The sequence below is a fragment of the Gallus gallus genome, chromosome 3, assembly GCF_016699485.2.
Source record: "Gallus gallus isolate bGalGal1 chromosome 3, bGalGal1.mat.broiler.GRCg7b, whole genome shotgun sequence".
Taxonomy (NCBI): Eukaryota; Metazoa; Chordata; class Aves; order Galliformes; family Phasianidae; genus Gallus; species Gallus gallus.
The window spans coordinates 81,950,752-81,969,874 of NC_052534.1; the positions used below are offsets into that span (position 1 = coordinate 81,950,752).

At 38.1% G+C, this 19,123-nt stretch overlaps 1 long non-coding RNA gene across 1 annotated transcript; it reads right to left on the reverse strand.

Moving 5' to 3' along the window:
- Positions 1–435: 435 nt before the first annotated feature.
- Positions 436–2,828, reverse strand: LOC121110344. Its single transcript, XR_005858687.1, has 3 exons — positions 2,795–2,828; positions 1,749–1,857; positions 436–906 (listed from the first exon to the last, which is right to left on the reverse strand). It is a non-coding gene; the product is annotated as an uncharacterized LOC121110344 (long non-coding RNA).
- Positions 2,829–19,123: the final 16,295 nt, after the last annotated feature.

The following is a 19,123-nucleotide window of genomic DNA, read 5'->3' on the forward strand; positions in this document are numbered from 1 at the left end:
AAAACATTTCTGCCAAAATCTATTGTATTTTTAATAACTCTTATGAATATGTCCTCTCTAATTTAGGCTACTATTAAATTTTGATATTTGTTTCACTGCTTCCTATTTTTCTACAAAACTTGTAGAAGTGAAGGAGGACTGTAGTTATTCTGATCCTCCTAGGTAGGATGACTTGCTGTTTTCTGATCACTGGGTTTTATCAATATCAAGAGGAATGGGATTACTGAAAAATTTAGGCTTGGTCTTTTGGTTTGCAGTGCTGGTGGGGTAGAGCGAAAACGTACTTACATATCAGTGTACGTAAGTATGTATCAATAGGCAGATTTCATCCACATGTTTGTACACCCTGGAAAATACTACCAGAACTTCCCCCTTGCTGTTGATCTCTTTACTTGTCCAAAGACAGATATTCTAGTACTCAAGACATCACTTACTGTAGTTTTATAAGCACCGCAACATTATAAAAGTGAGCCAAATCCAGCTAAAAAAAATTTTAAATCACCAGATCCACTAAAAAAAATGCCTGTGCTGGGATTTATGTGCTTAAACTCCACGTAAATCATTTCCCCTGCCTTCCTTTTGTTGCTGATGTGCTTACAGAAGTCCTTCATTTTGCCTTTCACATTCTGGCGAGTCTCCACTCCAGGCAAGCCTTGGCTTTCTCAGCTCCATCCTTGTATGTTTGGGTACTGCCTCTACATTCCTCCTAGGACATCCATTCCTCCTCCTTCATGTGCTTCTGGTGGTTTGAGCTCATTCAGGATTTCCCTGTTGTTGATCCATATTGACCTTTTCCTACACTTGCTCACCTTCCTGCGCATCAAAAAGGACTGCTTTTATTCTCCAAGGATGTTCAACCAGCTCTCCTGTGCTCTGTTGTCCTCTGTAGCAGTTTGCCATTGGATCCTGCCAAGAAGATCCCAAAAATCTGTTCTTCAAAAGTCCAGGGTTATGATTTTGTTTTCCTCACTTCTAAGGACTTAAAACTCTACAAAAACTACAACTCCACTGTAACCAAGTTCGCCATTAACCTGCAATGGTCTACTTGTTAAAATAGTTTTTCACTTAGTGGGAAAGTTTCTCAGTCTTTAGAATTCTTTAGTTTTGCAAGGTCTGAATTCATGTTATAGACTGATACAACATATTTTCTTCCATTTAATAAAAAAAATAGAACCACTTTAGGCAAAGAGCAGATCTCTGCAAGACCTATTAAAACACCCTGGTAGATAATTTGCAATTCACATTTTGCAGCTTACATGTACACTGGGCTAGTTCTAAATTTGCTTAAAGTAGGTTGTATCTTTTTGTATATTCTTTGTTTTTACTCAGACATCATGAGTCTGAATATATTATACTCATTAGTTTTATTAACCTTACTTTTAATCCAAATATAAAAAAAATATCAGATTTGTTCACTAAGACAGTCAAAGCTATGTTGATTGCCATTAAACACCTTCATTTATTTCCATCCTGACTGCATTCTGTATTAGCCTTCTTCTGATTCTGCTCAAAAAAAAAAAATCACTGTACCGACAATGCACTTACTGTTTCAAGATGACGACGCTTAGGAGGAAAAACATGTCAAGGAGAGAAGGAAAAGTTGTAACAAATGAGTATTTCACATCTGAGTATCTTTGGTTTTCTGCTCCCTGTAGCACTGACTATGTTCAAAGGATATGATAAGAATTCTTCTATTTGTAATCAGCAATTAAGCTCATCAAGAAAGAAAGTGTCTCTGTTCAACCTACCTTTGAAATACATGTTCCATAGTCTCAACAAAACACTTCTTGAACATTTGAATGTTAAGGAACTTTCCCATTACATAGCTAGTTAGCAGGGGCTCAGCAATGTTTGTCCCTCGATGATGAAAATTAATGTTAGATATCAATCAGCTTTTAAATACAATGACAATCTTATCTAGGAAGGTAGTACATTCAATGTGCTCATTAATGTAAAAAACTTGAGGTTGCAGCGTATGAGTAAGCCAGACTGCAGTGGCTGTGTTTGTATATAGTATTGTCTAGTTCAGTCTAAATTACAAAGATAGAAGACAGAGAGGTGTGGTAAGCAACATCGTAAATCAAGCAAGTATCAGTTCAGCCTCATTTCTTGATTTAAGCAATTACACAGCTGAATAACTTACTTAAAGACACAAAACCTAATGAATAAGCGATAAGACTACTTGACCTATATTCAAAGCAATTGTTAGCTTCTATCCTCTGTATTTGAGTTCTGCCTCATTCATCGTGGAGCTTTCTGAAGCAGCTAGTTTTGCTCACAGACTGAGTTCTCTCTCCATGATAACCCCCCCAAAAAACAACAGTGGACAGAACATCACCCTTGCCATTTCCATTCTGCTGGTCTGGGGGATGCATTTTGTCAGCATGTTCCTCTAATGGTGAAATCTGTTGGTTGTTTAATTTTTGCTTCGCAATGAAATAATGTAGAAGATCAGAAGGAAGTTTTCCTCAGTTCATTAAGAATCTCTGTCTTTCGCTTTGAGGAGCTCCAAAGGCAATTCCCAAAAGTCACATGTTTTAAGACCTAAAATTTTCTTTGCTCAACAATACTACCATCACAACCCCCTCTTTCCCCCTTCTCCTCCTGTTCAAAGTCCACACCTTTGCTCCGGTCCCTATCTCTTCTATTAGAAAAGATAATATCCACCTGAGATATCCAAAACACAACAGACAAGAATTCCTACAATAACAAGCTTTGCAGATGCACTCACATAAAACAAGATCTTTTTTGATCTCTAGGAAAAAAGGGACAAGATCTCATCCTGTATTATTACCTTAACTGACTATACAAGAATACTTCACTGAACTGCCACCTCATGATGCAACAATAGCATGGATGGTTCTGCATGCCTAAGAAAGGCTCAGACCTGAAAATAAAATAAAAGCTTTATTCAACTCCCAGTGGTAGTTATTTTCAAAACTTATTGATTTTGTTTCCAGATTGAAGTCATTCATGATAACTTTGCAGCCACCATTTCCATTGGTAGTGGCGTTCCTTGTAACACTCCATTATTGGGATGTGACAAATAAATTCTTAGGTAAATACAATTGTAGAAACTAAGTTTTCCAGAAGAATTGTCCACATAAAGCACTGCAACTCTGCCTGGGTATGTATCTTAATTGTCTTATTTGTTTCTTAGTGGCAATCGCATCATGAGTTCTTTTATCTCTTACTGTCTACTCTGTTGTTGCAAGCAGGCTGAAAAATTACCTAACTAAAAATGAATTCCAAACCACTCAGTTAAGGTGCTTTGTACTTTCTGATGCTTGGAAAAAAACACCACTTGAAAATAAACACCACAGAATTTGAGAGCATGTTGTGCCTTGATTCTTTTTTTAATAACTTTTTTGCTTATAAATATTTCCTTTCTGATGACATAAGACAGAGCTCAGGATGATTAATTCAACATTAAGTGCCTGTATCATAGACATCTAAAGTTAGATGGGATTAATCCAACCTTTACTCACAGCAGAGTGCTTCAACTGTTCTCCTTGAAATCTCTTACACTTTGAGTCTCCTTTTGAAGGTCCAGTTTAGATTCACGGACCATAAAATTGTCTGGACCCTAGGTCTTCAAAGGACAGTCAATGCCTGCAGCAAAACAGCAACTTCAGAGAAGAAGTGAGACTTCATCCATTGCTCAACATGGATTCAGTCTTTGGAAGCCTTCATCCTCCTCCTTGATTGGTTAACTTACAGATTCATTTGCAATAAGTCTAACTTGGTCCAAAAGGCCATAGACTGGATTATGCTCCCTGAGAGCAAGACTCCTGTTGAAGAATTATCTTTTTACTTAGTTACTGCACAAAAACTGTTCAGAACCTGAATGTTTGAGTACTAAAATTCTTCTCTGAATTTCAGGCCTAGAATTCATTTACGTCAAATTCACTTCATTTATGCTGTGCTGCCTCCCCTTAGTTTAAAGAGCTCTCTTCCTACATTGATCTTTCATTTATAGGCAGTGATCACATCTCCTTTCAACTCCTGATTTAGTGTACAAAGAGCCCAGCTCCCAAAGGCTTGCCACTTCCCGAATTGTCTTGCTAATCATTTCAAAAATACATTCCCACTTGAAATCAACTTCACTGAACAGGACCGAATAAAGTATCCGGCAGGAGGACTCAAACTATTCCGAACTTGCATTCATACTTGCAGGTCTGTGAAAGCTGGTTTGGAGTTGTTTTTTTTTTTTTTCCAGAGGGATAGGTAAGGATACACTTTTATCCAGGACATATATATGACAAAGCTACACCTGCTGTCAAAACTAAATGGGGCTGTTACAGAAGGCATCCAGTAAACCTTGGCCTGAGGAGGAGTTAAAAATGCATCCAATCGCACATGCCTGACATCTCAAGTGATTGCTGCTGGTGCCCTCCTGAGGGGCTTTTGATATTGCACCGGGTACAAAATGCAAAAGGAAACAGTTGGAACTGGATAAAACTTACTTCCTTGTGTAAGGAATAGAGTTTGGATTAGCCACGAGGAAAAAGCCCCCCTTCATAGTGCTGAGGTGACCAAATGTTTAAATATTTTTGGCAAGAGAAAATGCTGAGTCTAAAGCAGTCCAGCTCCAGGATCATGAGATCTGTCAGAATACTCTGGAAAAAAAAAAATCTGCATTTATGAGCAGAATGGGGCACAGAAGGGAAATTAAATTTCCCTTGTTCTACTGAAATTGTTCATACAGAAATCCTCAGGCATCACATCTGCCTGTTCTTAAACACTGATGATATTTTTGCTGAATGTGGCAATGGCCACTAGAGAAGAAGGCTGTAAGGATTTTACTGGTATGGCGTGTACCTGTACAAATCAACAGATCTGCAGGAGGAGATCTGTAGTGTTCAAAAGGTGTGGGAAAGGGTAGTGGGGCATGTAGTTGAAATACTTTCACATCTGTCAATTGCTTAAAAAGGTAAGGGTCCAGTTTGTCTTCTCTGTATCAACACAGAAGCTTCAGTTGCTTGCTGCTGATTCATGACACACCATTTATACCACAGCTGACATTTCTACCTGAACTACATCCAATCCATTTTACGCTGAGTCCGTCCTTTCCAGTACACATCTCCATAAGAAGTCAGCCTTCTGAGATGGAGTAGGCAGCAATACAAAAATCAATGCATAAATAATACAGAAATGCCTAAGTATACATACCTCATTTAGGCTGTGCAAAATGTGTTTGATTTAATTTTTCAAAATGGCAGAGATAAATTCAGTAAGTAGGAATATTATGCAAGTAACATTTAGACTGTTCTAGATCTTGTATTTAAAGTGCTTGTTGGCCTTAGAATTTAAAAAGCTGCAATAGAAGTATTTCTCTCTTGGTTTTGGAGAGATTCAATTGCAGAAAATGCAATGACGAAATCATTTTGCTGGGTCAGAGCACTGCCTTACAAAGTCACCAGCAGTAGCCAAACCTTCAAAAGCTGATGAAAAAGTTCCTAAGAATGTCAAATAAAAAAACATCCAAGCTCCCCTTGGAATTTCCTGTTAGCAGTCAGCTGATTTTTACCCTGGAATGTGAATACTTCTAGACTTGAATTATTTCTAGTCAGTTATCAAGATTTTTAAGGTTCTGATGAGATCTTGAAGCAGTAACTTCTGAAGGCTAATTACATACATGTGAAAAGACATTACTAAGCTCCATTTAAATCATCCCTAACAAACACAAAAGTTACAGTTCCGCAGATTTTGTAGAGGTATTTTGCTGAAGTGTTTAGAATGTTTTACCAATGCAGAATAAAGAAACAAGAAAAGTGTGGAACAAGGAGGGAGATCAGAACTAAAAAGAAAAGTGTTATCTTAAAATTATTTGTGAATAAATATTTTGATGGCTTTAGTCTTCATGTGATCAAACATTTCTATAGAAATAGATGTAAGTAGTAACACTAAGGGGAAGAAAATCTTGAATAAGATACATCACTAAGGAAGACATTTATTCCTTGGTCAAGCACAGGCTAATTAGAAAATAATGCAGAGAGCAAAGACAAGCATCAAGACCATTTTAATACTTCTATTGTGTGTATATAACTCATACAAGAAGAGAGGAGAATCTTCAGAGTAGGTTGAACTTGCACTATGAAGCGCTGAAAGAGTTGAAACTAAAGAAAGTTATTTTGGCTCAAGTCAGGAAAAGTATACCCTGTTATGATTAAAAAGGTAGATGAGATGAAATTGTGGAAGTGGACATTTTTACATGGCAGATGCTGGTTAATTATCATCAATTAAATGAGAAATTTGTAACTTCTGAAGTTAAACGTTGTGCAGAACTTGTGAGCAAACAAGTCTTGAATAAAGTCTTATCATGACTGGGGGGATAAAGACTGACAGATAAATGAAATGCTGTTTCAGCCTTATGTCTTCAGCAGAAAGATTCACAGCCTTTCATAGAAGGCACAGGTATTGTCATGGAAACAAAACTGAAAGCATTGCTTTGCAGATGGGTATTTCAGGACCAACAAAAGCAAAGAAGCATATTTGCTTCTTCCAGTTATGCTAAACAGAGAACATCTGTTGTCAAGTTTTCTCTGGACCTCATTATAAAGAGCACGCTTTACCCAGTGGTTTAAATTTATCATTAAATATGCAGTTAAGAAAGGATAAACAGTTAAACACTATGTAAATAAGCAGAATATGATTTAATAATTTTCAGTATTTTCATCTTATTTTCCTGTGGGATGTAAGAAAGCTTATTTTCTGCATTCTTATATGCACCTTATCTCACAAGGAAAGATGAATTTGTATGTTCTTGTACTGTGATTCAAAAATGACTGCGCTGGCTTTTAAATAAAGCACACAGAAAGAGGAAGATATTTCACCTCAGCGTTGTCCCACTCAGTGATGGAAAATACTGAGAATGATATCTGAGGTTTTCGGACATTCTGAGATATGAACTAATTAATACATTACTTGAAACCTAAATAGCATTGCTTAATAACACTGTTATGTGAGAAAGAGCCATTTATATCATAAATTGCACTTAGGATTTCTCCAGGTGTGGTGATAATGTGAAAGCTGCGTCCCTTTCCTGATATCCTGAGTAAGAACAAACTCTCAGAGCTGTGTACCATTCAGAAAGAAGTAGCAACCTTTCCTAATTTAACAACGAAAGGTAGCTACAGCCATTTTATCACTGACAGCCTGTTCACTGGAAAATAATAAAACAGAACTTCCAAAGAAGATATTAAGAACCAGATTCAAAACAAAAGCTGTTTTTCAGTGTAAGAAATCCCATGATCTGCAGGGAACATTTCACCAGAGGGAGCTGAGCATTTCCATGAATTCAAAGGAACACTACATAAATTCATGGAAGAGAAATTCTCCAAGAGGTACAATAAGCAGAACCCATAGGCAGCATAGAATGTCCCCAAGATGAAGATGGTTAGAAGCTGATAGAGTACCAGATGCAGCTACCTCCTTTGTTCTTACATTCTTCTTTTTTTTCCCCCCTTACAACAGCTGTTGGATACACAAAACATGGCCAAAGGAGCTTTGGTCTGTTCCTCACTATGCTCATTTTCTGCTCTTTTAGTCTCAGCACTTCCTCCCTGGTTAAGAAACTTTCTTCTCATGACTGTGCTACCACATACCCTCATTATTTAAATCTTCCAGTCACACATCTTGAGAAAAATAATTGATCTTGTAGGCTAGCTCTTTCTGATACAAGTTCTGCTAACTGAAACAAAATCATTTCTTATCCCACCCAGTTCTTTATTCACTATTTTTGGTTTTGATTCACTAGCTTCTATTTGAGATGTTAATTCATTAACATTGGTGTTTAGAACATAGTTGTGCCATGTTGGTTTCTGACATCTTGTTCCCTCTTTACCTTTGTTTTAGTTACCAAAACACTTGTCCTTTACCTTATTCTCAAAAGATAACAAAGGTTTTTATTGTCTTCCCTGAGCAATCTTCATCTTCAGAAACTCACATCTCTCCAAAATCTCAGTGGTACTTTGAGTGACCAATTTACACACCCAGAAAGCTTCGCAGCACACCTGGAGCTCTGTTCTTTTCTGGAAGCCATAAGGGTACAATGGAGGCCACAGTTTAGCTTCTATATTTAGAAATCTCAACCTCAACTAATCTCAAAACTAATATTTGTATGAGTATTGAGTGCTCGCTTAATTTATTTGTGAAGACTTTTCAGTGAAGAGCTATTTTGAATACCCAAGGGAGTTGAAAACCCAGCTTTCCATGGGCTGGGGCACTTGTTTTTTTTTCCATTTCAGGTGAAAAGAAAAAAAAAAAGTCAGTGCACTTGATCCAAAAGAGAATATCAGCTCTTGCATGAAAAAAACAGCCCACGCGTACCTATGGTGAGTAGTGACCAGTAATACTTTAGCCTCTCAGAGGACATTGTGAAGAAGAATAAGTGCCAGGGAGCAACAATGGGCTGGCTATTCCTTAAGGACAAGTGATCCAGGAACTGTGGATGACCCCATTGCAGTCTGTGATCTTGCCTACACATTATTGTCCCATAGAGGCTGAATAAGTTGCCCAGAACCAAAGTCTAGTAGCAGGGTCCACCAACAGACCCAGGCATGGGAAGCAACATACCAGGTCAAGTGCTATCCTAGCTAGCAGTAAGGAGCAAAAACAGACAGGGTTAGAAGCAGGACAGAGACACAGACCAGTAGAACAGGGGCAGGGACTGATGGTCCCCAGATAAGCTGAAATAGTTGTTCTGGGCCCAAGGACAGGGATGAGATAGCCCCAGGAGAGGCAAGGCCAAGGCCCTGAGTGTACAAATCAACACAGAAGTTGAGTTTGACATGGTATAATGCAATTGAAAGCACAAGAATGACAGCAAAGCAGCAAGATTCCAAGCTACAGCTAGTGAGGATTTGCCCAAGCACAACAGCAATAAGCACAGAAATAAAGAAACTGCTTACCTTCAGAAGACTTGAGATACGCAGATACTTCCAACAAGATACCCTTACTTCCATTGCCAACCCTTAAATGAGATCTGGGAAGGGGTGGATCCTGGCTCTACCCCTTCTGGTCACTCAGCTGCATTGCACCTGAGCTCCCCTGGGTTGGCCCTGCCTTCCCACCAGATGCTCAATCACTGGTTCAGACTACGACTTAGCATTTTTGCTAAACATGGTGTCCACTAAATATTGCAGTATTACAAAAATGAAATGTAGATGCCACAGGAGAAGAATAATGCAGCACTATGCTAGGAACTAGAAACTTTGTTGTTGTTGTTGTTTTAGTTATTATGTTCTTGTTAATTCAATCTGGTTTTATTCTGATAAGAAGCTAATAGAGCTTACGAGCAGGTAATGTTTTTTGTTTTTTTTTTTCCTTCTGGTTTGTCCAGATGTGTCACAGTCAGATTCTTCCTAAGTAGAATATCATGTATGTGTTTCAACTTTTATTCCTCCTTCAAACAGATAGCCAATTAGTCTATAGAAAATGTCTGGCACTGAATTAAATCCAAGTGGCTGATGAAAAGAAAAAAAAAAAAAAAAACATATAGCAAAAATGGGATTATACAGTATTCTGTAGACAATGGTTTAGTTAACCAAACCCTGAGACTGCACTGAAGATTTATGATAGGTGCATTTTAAATGTTTGCTTCCATGCTAGTTAGCCTAGCCTTCCCTTCTGATCTGAGGAGACGCTTAAAAGTTTCTTAAGTGTGTTAATCCTAAAGAACACACTTAGAATGTACCTTAAAAATATTTACTTCTCTTCGTTGACTATTAAGAATCTTCTCTCTAGTGCAAATACTATGGAGTAGACAGTTCACCGTTAGGTGAGATGAATCCTACACTGTATGTCTCAACAAAGTTTAAAAATGATTCTTCTGTCTGCCTAGTGAGTAAATCATTGTATCAGAAAGACATTTACTGAAGTATATGCAACTCTGTCTTGTTCAATTTAACATCTGTCCCTCAGCATCCTTAGAACATGCCTTGGAGAAGGAAGCAAGTTAGCTAGAAGACATTTGTTAGCTTCGATGTCTTCCTTCTAGACACCCAGTTCTGTGAAACTTTCCCTTATTCAGTTAGACTGTCAGAGTTCATTATTGTCATACTGTAGCTCAGTGTATTAGCTTCACAGTTTCAGATAGCTTTATATCCATTATAAAATCCAAAGCCATAATTTAATGGGGAGATCAGAACAAATTCTCCTTCTCACAGCACCATTTTTTTTTTTAATTGCTAGCACTTGATCATGTGAAAGAAATACCCATATGGTACTTATGTTACTGGTCATGTCTTTCAACAAAATTGTAACAAGAAATAGAAAAAAAAAAAAAAGCTTATTTGCCTAATTATTTTACTTTTATTAGAAGACTGCCTTTATAAGATATATCTCAAAGTTATGCTGCAGTTCGACCTTTAAGGAACAGCTACTTCTTAGCCTAAAGGAAGTTATGATACCTTTGTAAAGTGAAAGCATACTTTTTTTTTTTTTAGAGAGAGAATCTTAAGTTTAAAAAAAGTTCATTTTACACAGATCTGTCCTCTCATACATAACTTTTATAGCTAATTGAAACAATTCAGTGGTCCCTTTCTCTATACAAATGCCATTTCACTGAAATAAAAATGTTCGGAAGAAATAAGCCAGTTTTGCTTACCTTTCATAAAACAAAACCAATCAATTGAAGCCTCCTTATGGATGAAATTTGGTTTGACCTCATCATATTTTGTTTTTTATGAAAGCCTCTTTTCATTTCCAAATGTGATTTTTCCACTATGAATTATAAAATAGAAAATGAGAAAACATGAGAAAAAAGCTCTGAGCTCTACTGAGTGAGAGTTAATTGTAAATGTCATTCTCTTGAAATTCTGGATTTTTTTCTCCATTCTAGTATTGAAAAAAACAAATTTTTCAAATCCATTTCCCCCATAATATAAATTCCATTTCCTGTACAACTCATCGTTTCTGTGGTATATATTTTAGAAAGCAATCTTTCTCCACTTAACATCTCTTCTAAGACAGACAGATGAATCACACCCTGGAGGTGCCTGTTTCTTTCAGATGGCTATAAAGGGAATCTAGGTTGATGAGTCTAGACATTGACAACTAGCTTTCAGCTATTTACCCTTAGGCAAGATGACTCCATTCTATTGAAAAGATGAAAATACTGTACAATTACTTTTCATGAAGCACGATTGAAAATCATTTATCAAGATTTATCAACAGTTTGTCTTCTAATTATAAGTCTTAAGAGAGATTCACTGGGGACATGGTAGAATACCTGACATTCAGCAACATATTAAAAATATACCTGTCAGCTATGGACTGTGCCAGCGTGGTCCAATTTATTCATCTCTTTGGCTTTAGTCTGGGATAGCTTTGCAGGTCACACACAGAAATAAAACACTCTTGCCCATTAAGCATGACAGAAGGTTGCTGGACTGAGTGCATGGATGAGTCTGTGACGGTGACCAGGACCCTTCCAAACACTCCAGGCCTTCATGGCTGTTTTCTTTGTTCACCCTTGCAGGGCAAGGTCACATCAGTAGATGCTGAGCAAGATGGGATTACTCAGAGTTACTGAACCTTGTTGCAGGTTTCCATGGACCTTGATGGCTTGTGTATATTTAGTCCTGCCTCTTAATGGAAAAATGGACCGCATGATCTCTTGAGATCTCTCCTACCTTTTACACTTCAGAGTCTTATGTTTGCCCTCGGTATTTTAGACAATTCACTTCTAGTAATTACAGTTGGAATTTCACACTTTGGGAGACCTGGAACTTTGTCACTGTGTACCACTAAGGATGTTGTAAGCCTGCAAAAATTCCCAGTGCCCTGCTCTGCTCACATGAGCTGTGGGTCTGAGAGGAGACATCAGGGGATATTATATACAGGAGGAACAGGAGCTCCTCTCTCAGAAACTGGAGTGTGATCAAAGAAAAAAGACATGCTAGTGCCTTACTAGATGAAACATATTTCATCTGCTCCTTGTCATGGGTAGTGGGGCGGCATACTCACATTTCTTTGTTGTTGTTGTAAAGCTTGTCAGGGCTGAAGCTGGAAATTGATGTAATCTGTTTTGTGGCTAATGGAAAAATAAAAACATATTGAGGCTTTGCTCATTTGCATAAGGATAAAGGAGTAAGAAGAGAAGGGTAAGGTAGCTGTACAACTTAGCAGGTGGAGTGTACTTTTTTGGACAAGTTTGAGCACAGAGAAGATAAAAGTAGCTTCTTTTTCATTAGTTTTCAGGCCAAAGAGAGAAATTTTGTGTTTATTGGGTCATTGTTCAAATAAGGAAGAATCAAGGCTATTTGAGAACTTAAAATAACTCTTCATTTCATGCTTTTCCAAAAGCATAATATTTGTTGACTTTCCTGCTCTGGAAAGGGCACATGATATGCCTGGGATGTGTCTACTGCCTTAGCAGATTTTTTAGCAGTAAATTACTTTTTCTTGAAGTGAGTGCATCTGCAATTGGCTGGTGAACTTTTAAGCAATTGCAGATATTCATTTAAGATGTGGCTGCAGTGATTTAATTCAGATATGTGAAATCAGGCAATGTTTTTCATTGGCATTTTTCCACTTAAAAGAGAAACAGCACTGTCAATACTGGAAAGGGTGAAAGGGTCAACTCAAAGGGCATGGTCACAAATCACCACCCAGACCAGTGAGTGGCTCCAGAAATCCTGTATCACTCTTCTCCTCACCAGCTGCAGAGGCATTGGAAGGGCCCAGTTCTTACCCCTCAGACCCTGTTTTGTTGTAGCATGATGGAGATTAGAGTTCTGACTAATACTCTATGTGAAAATGCAAAAGAGACTTGAATATATACATCAGGATGTCACGGAGATTTCACAATGTAACAGTTGCAGTAATAGAAAACATTTAAAGCAAATTGTTGTCTCTTATTATTTCCTTCACTTTTTCACAGTGTCCAAGTTACTCTATTGATCTTGGCCATACAGATCTTGTTCTCTTTTTTTTTTATTATTATTTCAATACAGCAGTTGTATTTCTGAAGGAAAAACAAAACAAAACAAAACAAAAAACATTCATAGAATCTGACAGTTGTAAGAAAGCTTGCTCTTTCTTTCCCAGGAGGCTCTCTCTGAAGAACACTTAGCTCAAAAATTCCCAAGAGCATGTCTCAGGACCTGCATCACTACAATGCACTAAAAATTGAGTGAGCATGCACTTTTAGAGCACTTAAAGCAGCTGTGCTTTGCCAAGGAGAAGGTTCTCTAGGTCATTTATCCAAAAACTATCAAATGGATACTCCTGGAGCAGAAACAACCTGGAACAAGAGCTCTAATCCCATCCTCCAGAATGCGTGGATGAGGTCATTCATAGCCCCTTTCTCACAGCTTCTGTGTGAGAAAGGTGAAATGCTTAGAGCTGTCTAGGACAGCAATACTTCATTCACACACTTGAGCAATGTGATCTCCTTCAAAGACCAGGTGACCCACCTGTGGGTGAGAGAAAGGCTGTTGATATAGTCTACCTAGACTTCAGCAAAGCCTTGACACAGTATTCTCCTGGAGAAGCTGGCAGCCCATGGCCTGGACAGGTACACTCTTTGCTAAATAAAGTACTGTCTGAAAGGCTGATCAGGCAGTGGTGGTGAATGAGTTAAATCCAACTTGTGACTGGTCATGAGTGGTTTTCCTTAGGGGTAGTACTGCAGCCTGTCCTGTTTAATATTTTCATTGATGACCTAGTTTAGGGTGCAGTGAGTGCACCCTCAGTAAGTTTGCAGGTGACACCAACTTGAGAGAAAATGTTGATCTGCCTGAGGGCTAGGAAGGCCCTACAGGGGGATCTGGACAGGCTGGACCAATGGGCTGAGGCCAATGGGATGAAATTCAACGAGACCTACAGTTTGGTCACAGCAACCCCATGCATTTCTCCAGGCTTGGGGCAGAGTGATTGGCAAACTTCAGGGAGGAAAATAATATGGGAGTATTAGTCAACAGCTGGCTGAACATGAGCCAGTATTGTGTCCAAGTGGCCAAGAAGGCCAATGGCATACTGGCTAGTATCAGAAATAGTGCAGCCAGAAGGAACAGGGAGGTGATTTTCTCTCTGTACTCAGCTCTGTTGAGGCCACATCTTCAGTATCATTTTCGGTTTGGAACTCCTCACTACAAGAAAGACATTGAGGCCCTGGAGCATGTTCATAGAAAGACAGTGGAGCTGGTGAGGGGTCTGGAGCACAAGTCCGATGAGGAGCAGAGCTAAGGGAACTGGGTTTATTCAGTCTGGAGAAGAGGAGGCTTAGGGGAGCTTATAGCTTTCTAGCTCTCTACAACTAACTGAAAGGAAGTTGTGGTGAGGTGCAGGTCAGCTTCTTCTGCATAACTAGCAATAGGATGAGAAGGAATGGTCTCTAGCTGAGCCAGGAGAGATTTGGGTTGGATATCAGGACAAACTTCTTCTCTGAAAGAGCAGTTGGACACTTGAACAGGCTGCCCAGGGAGGCGATGGAGTCATTGTCCCTGGAGGTGTTCAATGAACTTGTAGATGAGGTACTTAGGGACAAAGTTTAGTGGGCAATACTGGTCATAGGTGGACAATTGGACTAGATGATCTTAGAGGTCTTTTCCAACTGTAATGATTTTATGACTCTATTCTACAGTTCTAAGAAGAAATTAGAAAACTCAGGAAGACCTCACACCTCCAGTCTCCTATCTCTGCTCCCTCTCAGTCCTTTCAATCCTCTCTGACTCAAACTTTACTATACTCTTTCCTTCTCCAGTATGATACCATTCCATCCTGTTCTTCCCTTTTCCTTTACTTCACTCCTGTTACCCTTCCTTCTTTCTTGTTTCCCTGGCAAGCACATACTTGCATAACCTGCCTTCTTTGGGAAAGCACTTTCTGAATGTCCAGCTGTGCTCTGCTCACACGTAGAGTAAAAGCTCAAAACTTCAGTAAAATGACATAGCAGCAATACTTCATCTCTAAACACGGGGTAGTTCTGCAGTAGATGCCATCCAGCTCATTGATCCCAGCTTATATCTCAGCAAGTTGACATTCCATCCAAATTACCCAAACACACTGTAAGACTGCAGAGTTTTTGAGGTTGCCTCTTCACATGGTCAATGAAGGAAACTCACTTACTGGGATAAATATGATTTTCTGAGACTTAAAAAAACTCCAGTCTATCTCTTTGGTGCACTAAGAAAAGAAAAGTATTAGAAGTTGTCAAACCTAAGAAGAGTTAGCGGGGCAAGGCTCCATACTTGTTTTCCTTTCGTATGGCACTCACCAATTTATATAAGAGATCTCTGTGAGCTTCTATAGGCTTTTGCTTAGATTCAAAATCTGTGAGAACTTCTAATTCTAATATTTAAAAACCTCTTTTCCATTCTGAGATGTGCTTAGACATCTGTTTTTGTTTCTTGGTAGTATTTTCATCTCAGAAGAAAATTAACAGCAGGTGAAAGCTTATCAGGGTTCTGTGGTAAATCTATTCAATTTAAGATATGCATATTTTTTTCTCTAAATTTAATTTGCACGTAATATCTGCAAAAAATTAATTTTCCATGTACGTACCTCTGAAATACTTGCTTCTTTGAAAAAAAATACAAAATTAATACTCTGTCACTATATCAAATTATGTTCTGTTGGAATGCTAAAAATAACCAGGGTGGTTTTTTGTTTTGTTTTGTTTTGGTTTGGTTTGGTTTGGTTTGGTTTTTTTGGTTGCATATGATACAAACATCTGGGATTTATTATGGGAACCTCCTAGCACACCTTCACCTCTTAATTATAATTAGAGTTCAGTAAAAACATTCCTATTTATTTGATTTATTTTACCATTTTGACGTTCATAAATTGTCTGCAAATAGGCAGGATTTCACTGTTTCTTTAAATTTAGAACGAGTTTGAAAGTTTGGTATTGCAGATTCACAGGCAAAGAAATGTTGCCCACTTGGTCTTAAATACAGCTCCTCATGGGTACCTGGTGATGTGCTGGGCTTACGCGGCAAGGATGGAAGGGTAAGGAGGCTTCAGGGGTGGCCTCTGTGAAGAGAGCCCAGCACATCATTTTCAGTGAAATGACTCCTGAGTGCACAAATAGGTCTCACTGCAAGCAAGCAAAGCAAACAAGGAAAATATTTATTTTCCAGTTTAAATTTCATTTTATTTGGTTTTAAGTTAACGTTTGGGTATGTTAGATTGAGTATGGATATTTTCCTCGTGTAATTCTTGCACTGAAAATGGTAGAGAAAAACTAGACCAGACGTTTTCAAAATGGCTCTCCAAAGTTGTGAAAACAGTGAGTCTCATACTTATTTACTTCTTCCTTGTGATTTTTAAGGCATAAATTTTCTGACCAGCACTCTGTTTTGGTCATATTGTTTTTTAGCATATCACTGTTATCCAGAGATCAGCACCTAATGGCATACAGCTCTGCCCAGAGAAGAGTGCTATTAGATTCAGTTCTCTCTAGTTAGGGCTTGATGCTGGCTGATCCATACAACATCAACAACCTTTGGAAATTCTAGCACTGCTGTGGAACGATGCTGTATTAGTGAAATCTCATCACTGTGAGAGCACTGTATATTATTAAAAGTGCAATTAAAACAAAATCAAATACTTCCATTAACTGCAACAACCCAAAATGATACTCCCAGTTGCTTCCTTCTCATTAAGAACATTTGCATTTGAACAACTTTTCAACTGTGTATATTTGTAATTAATGCAATTACAAGCCAGAGATCTGTTCCCAAAAGTAAAGAAAACTTCTTTATCAGTTTTACCATTTTAATTGAAATAAGACTTTGTATAGTGAATTATTTAATGTCTGTTATCTGGAAAGTACATATACAGATAACGAGTCAGCCTCAGAATTCGTGACTGTGCCCATTTATTTTAGAGCTGGTATAAGTTCTGGTATCCACAAAGGATGAATTGCTGGATTCAGCTGTGGAATACTGAGTGTTATGGCTTCTTTGGTTTAAAACAGAGGCCTATTGTTTATTTAACTCTTTGAAATCATCTCCTTTTCCAAATTTATATATTGCGTATAGGAAGATACACATTCATAACACAGGAAAAAAACTTTAGCTACACTGAAGGATTGAAGGAAGATTAAAAACATTCATGACAAGAAAGGAAAAAGTGAAAAATGATAGTTTATAAATAATACAATCTGGGGTTGTGATGTACAATAACAGGACAAAAGAGCTTTAGGCATAATCAACATGATATTGTGCTAGATGCTGCACAAACACACAGAACTTGGAGATTTTGCTTCAAATAACATATTACATTAATTTTCAATCCTGAAATAGTTTTTTTGCAAATATCTCCCGGGACTTCAGGCAGCCTCACAATCAGCTCTCAGTTTTAATTCAGTTTACATGTAAGCATTACTGCAAGGCTCTGCATCTCCATGCTTGTAAAATTCAATGACACAGTCTCATTTGAAATGAAAGCCACGGATGTGTATGATCAGTAAATTGACATGGAGAGATAATGGGTATAAGGATGTATGTAGGTAGAGTGGACAGTTCATGAACAGCTTGAAAGGTTTTTAATAAGGTGCATCTATTGTTACACAGCTTAGCTATTATTGATTGGATAATTTCTTGTCAGTAGGTCTCTTTAAAGGAGGAAAAGAGGCAGGCTGAGTTTGAGAAAACTTATCGGTACAGTGGAAATGAGCACAAAAGGCCAAGCAAATGCAGCTCCAGATTAGGTTTATTGAGATATGAAAGGGAATTACAATTAGGATGGAGATAACAGATTTGTGGAGAAAACACCATAATACTTTGATGGTGAGTTCATAATTAAAAACAAACAAACCAACAAGCAAAAAACATCGTAGAAAAAAAATTGAGTGCTCCATCACAGAGGGTCTGCTCTGCTTTTGTGTCTCATTCAGCTGCTGCCATGGTCAGCTCTGTGGGACTGATCCAGCAGAAAGGAGAGAGTAGCAGTGGAAGTACTGTTGACAGTGAATGCAGCAATGCAGTGTGCAAAGCAATGCTTTAACTATCATGTAGATAGGACAGTGCTGCACCTCATATTTCTAGACTGTGAGACTCCTGTGTTCCTTAAGTGTGTACCAGAATTACGTTGATCAAAAGGAGGCAACTTAGCATCCAGTGCTCCATCCTTATCACTCACTAGGATTAGCTGGGTACCTTAGGACAACTTGGCCAGAAAGCTCATTGCACTTTCCAGAAAGTTCTACTAGGCAATTCACCTAGGTTGGCTTACTCAGCTAGGCATTTATCAACGTTTATTAACCCTCCTTCTACTCCCTCACCAGTGAGGGGCTCACATCAATGCTCTCAATCTTTCTTCTAGCTATGGATCTTTGTTTAAGGATATTTCAGGTGAAGAACTGGAAAAAAAGAAATTGCATGATGCAACCATATGTAATTAACTAGAAGGAATCTTTTAAATGTGTGATCTAATCCAATCAGGAACTGATTCAAGAATGTTCCATCTGTTGCAGAGTAGTCACATTAGTTCCCTCAGGGTTATATATTGTTAAACAAGGAATTAGTTGAACTACTCCTTGCCTTTGTATGGGACAGTTCACTAATGGCCATTTACTGGTGATACTCTATTAAGGGAGACTTTCTCTTCTTCCCTTGAGGAGCGCTGTTGCAAAGAACAAATAACACCAAAGGCAACTGAATCCCAGAACGATTATCTTTTTTTTTCTTCATTTCATTCTCAGTTCAATATCCTGGTTATTGAACTACATAGCTCTTCTTTTTTTTATACCACTAAAGTGTTTATAGATTGTTATCATGCCTTTGTGGAGTTTTCGCTGCGATGTAGACAAAATGAATAAGTTCAGTCTTCCACTTTCTCTTTTCCACTTCCAAGTCATTTTGTTGCTCTCATTGCATACTCTCCAACTTGTTGAGACCTTCAGGAAACTTATAAAGATTACCCCAAAATCATCTCCTTTCACAGATTTGGCTGAAGTGGGGAAATATATTCAAAAGTTTTGGAAGGAATAGACATGAGGTATGGAAAAGGAAAAGAAAGTTGAGAGAAGGACACAGAGAAAACAAATCTTATTTTCCCTTGGAAAGCATATTGAATAAGTTTTTAAAGTCATGTACAATCAAAGCCTAATTCTTTACACTGTACAAATTTCAGATTATAACCAGACTCTACAGCTTTCCTTACTTGATCT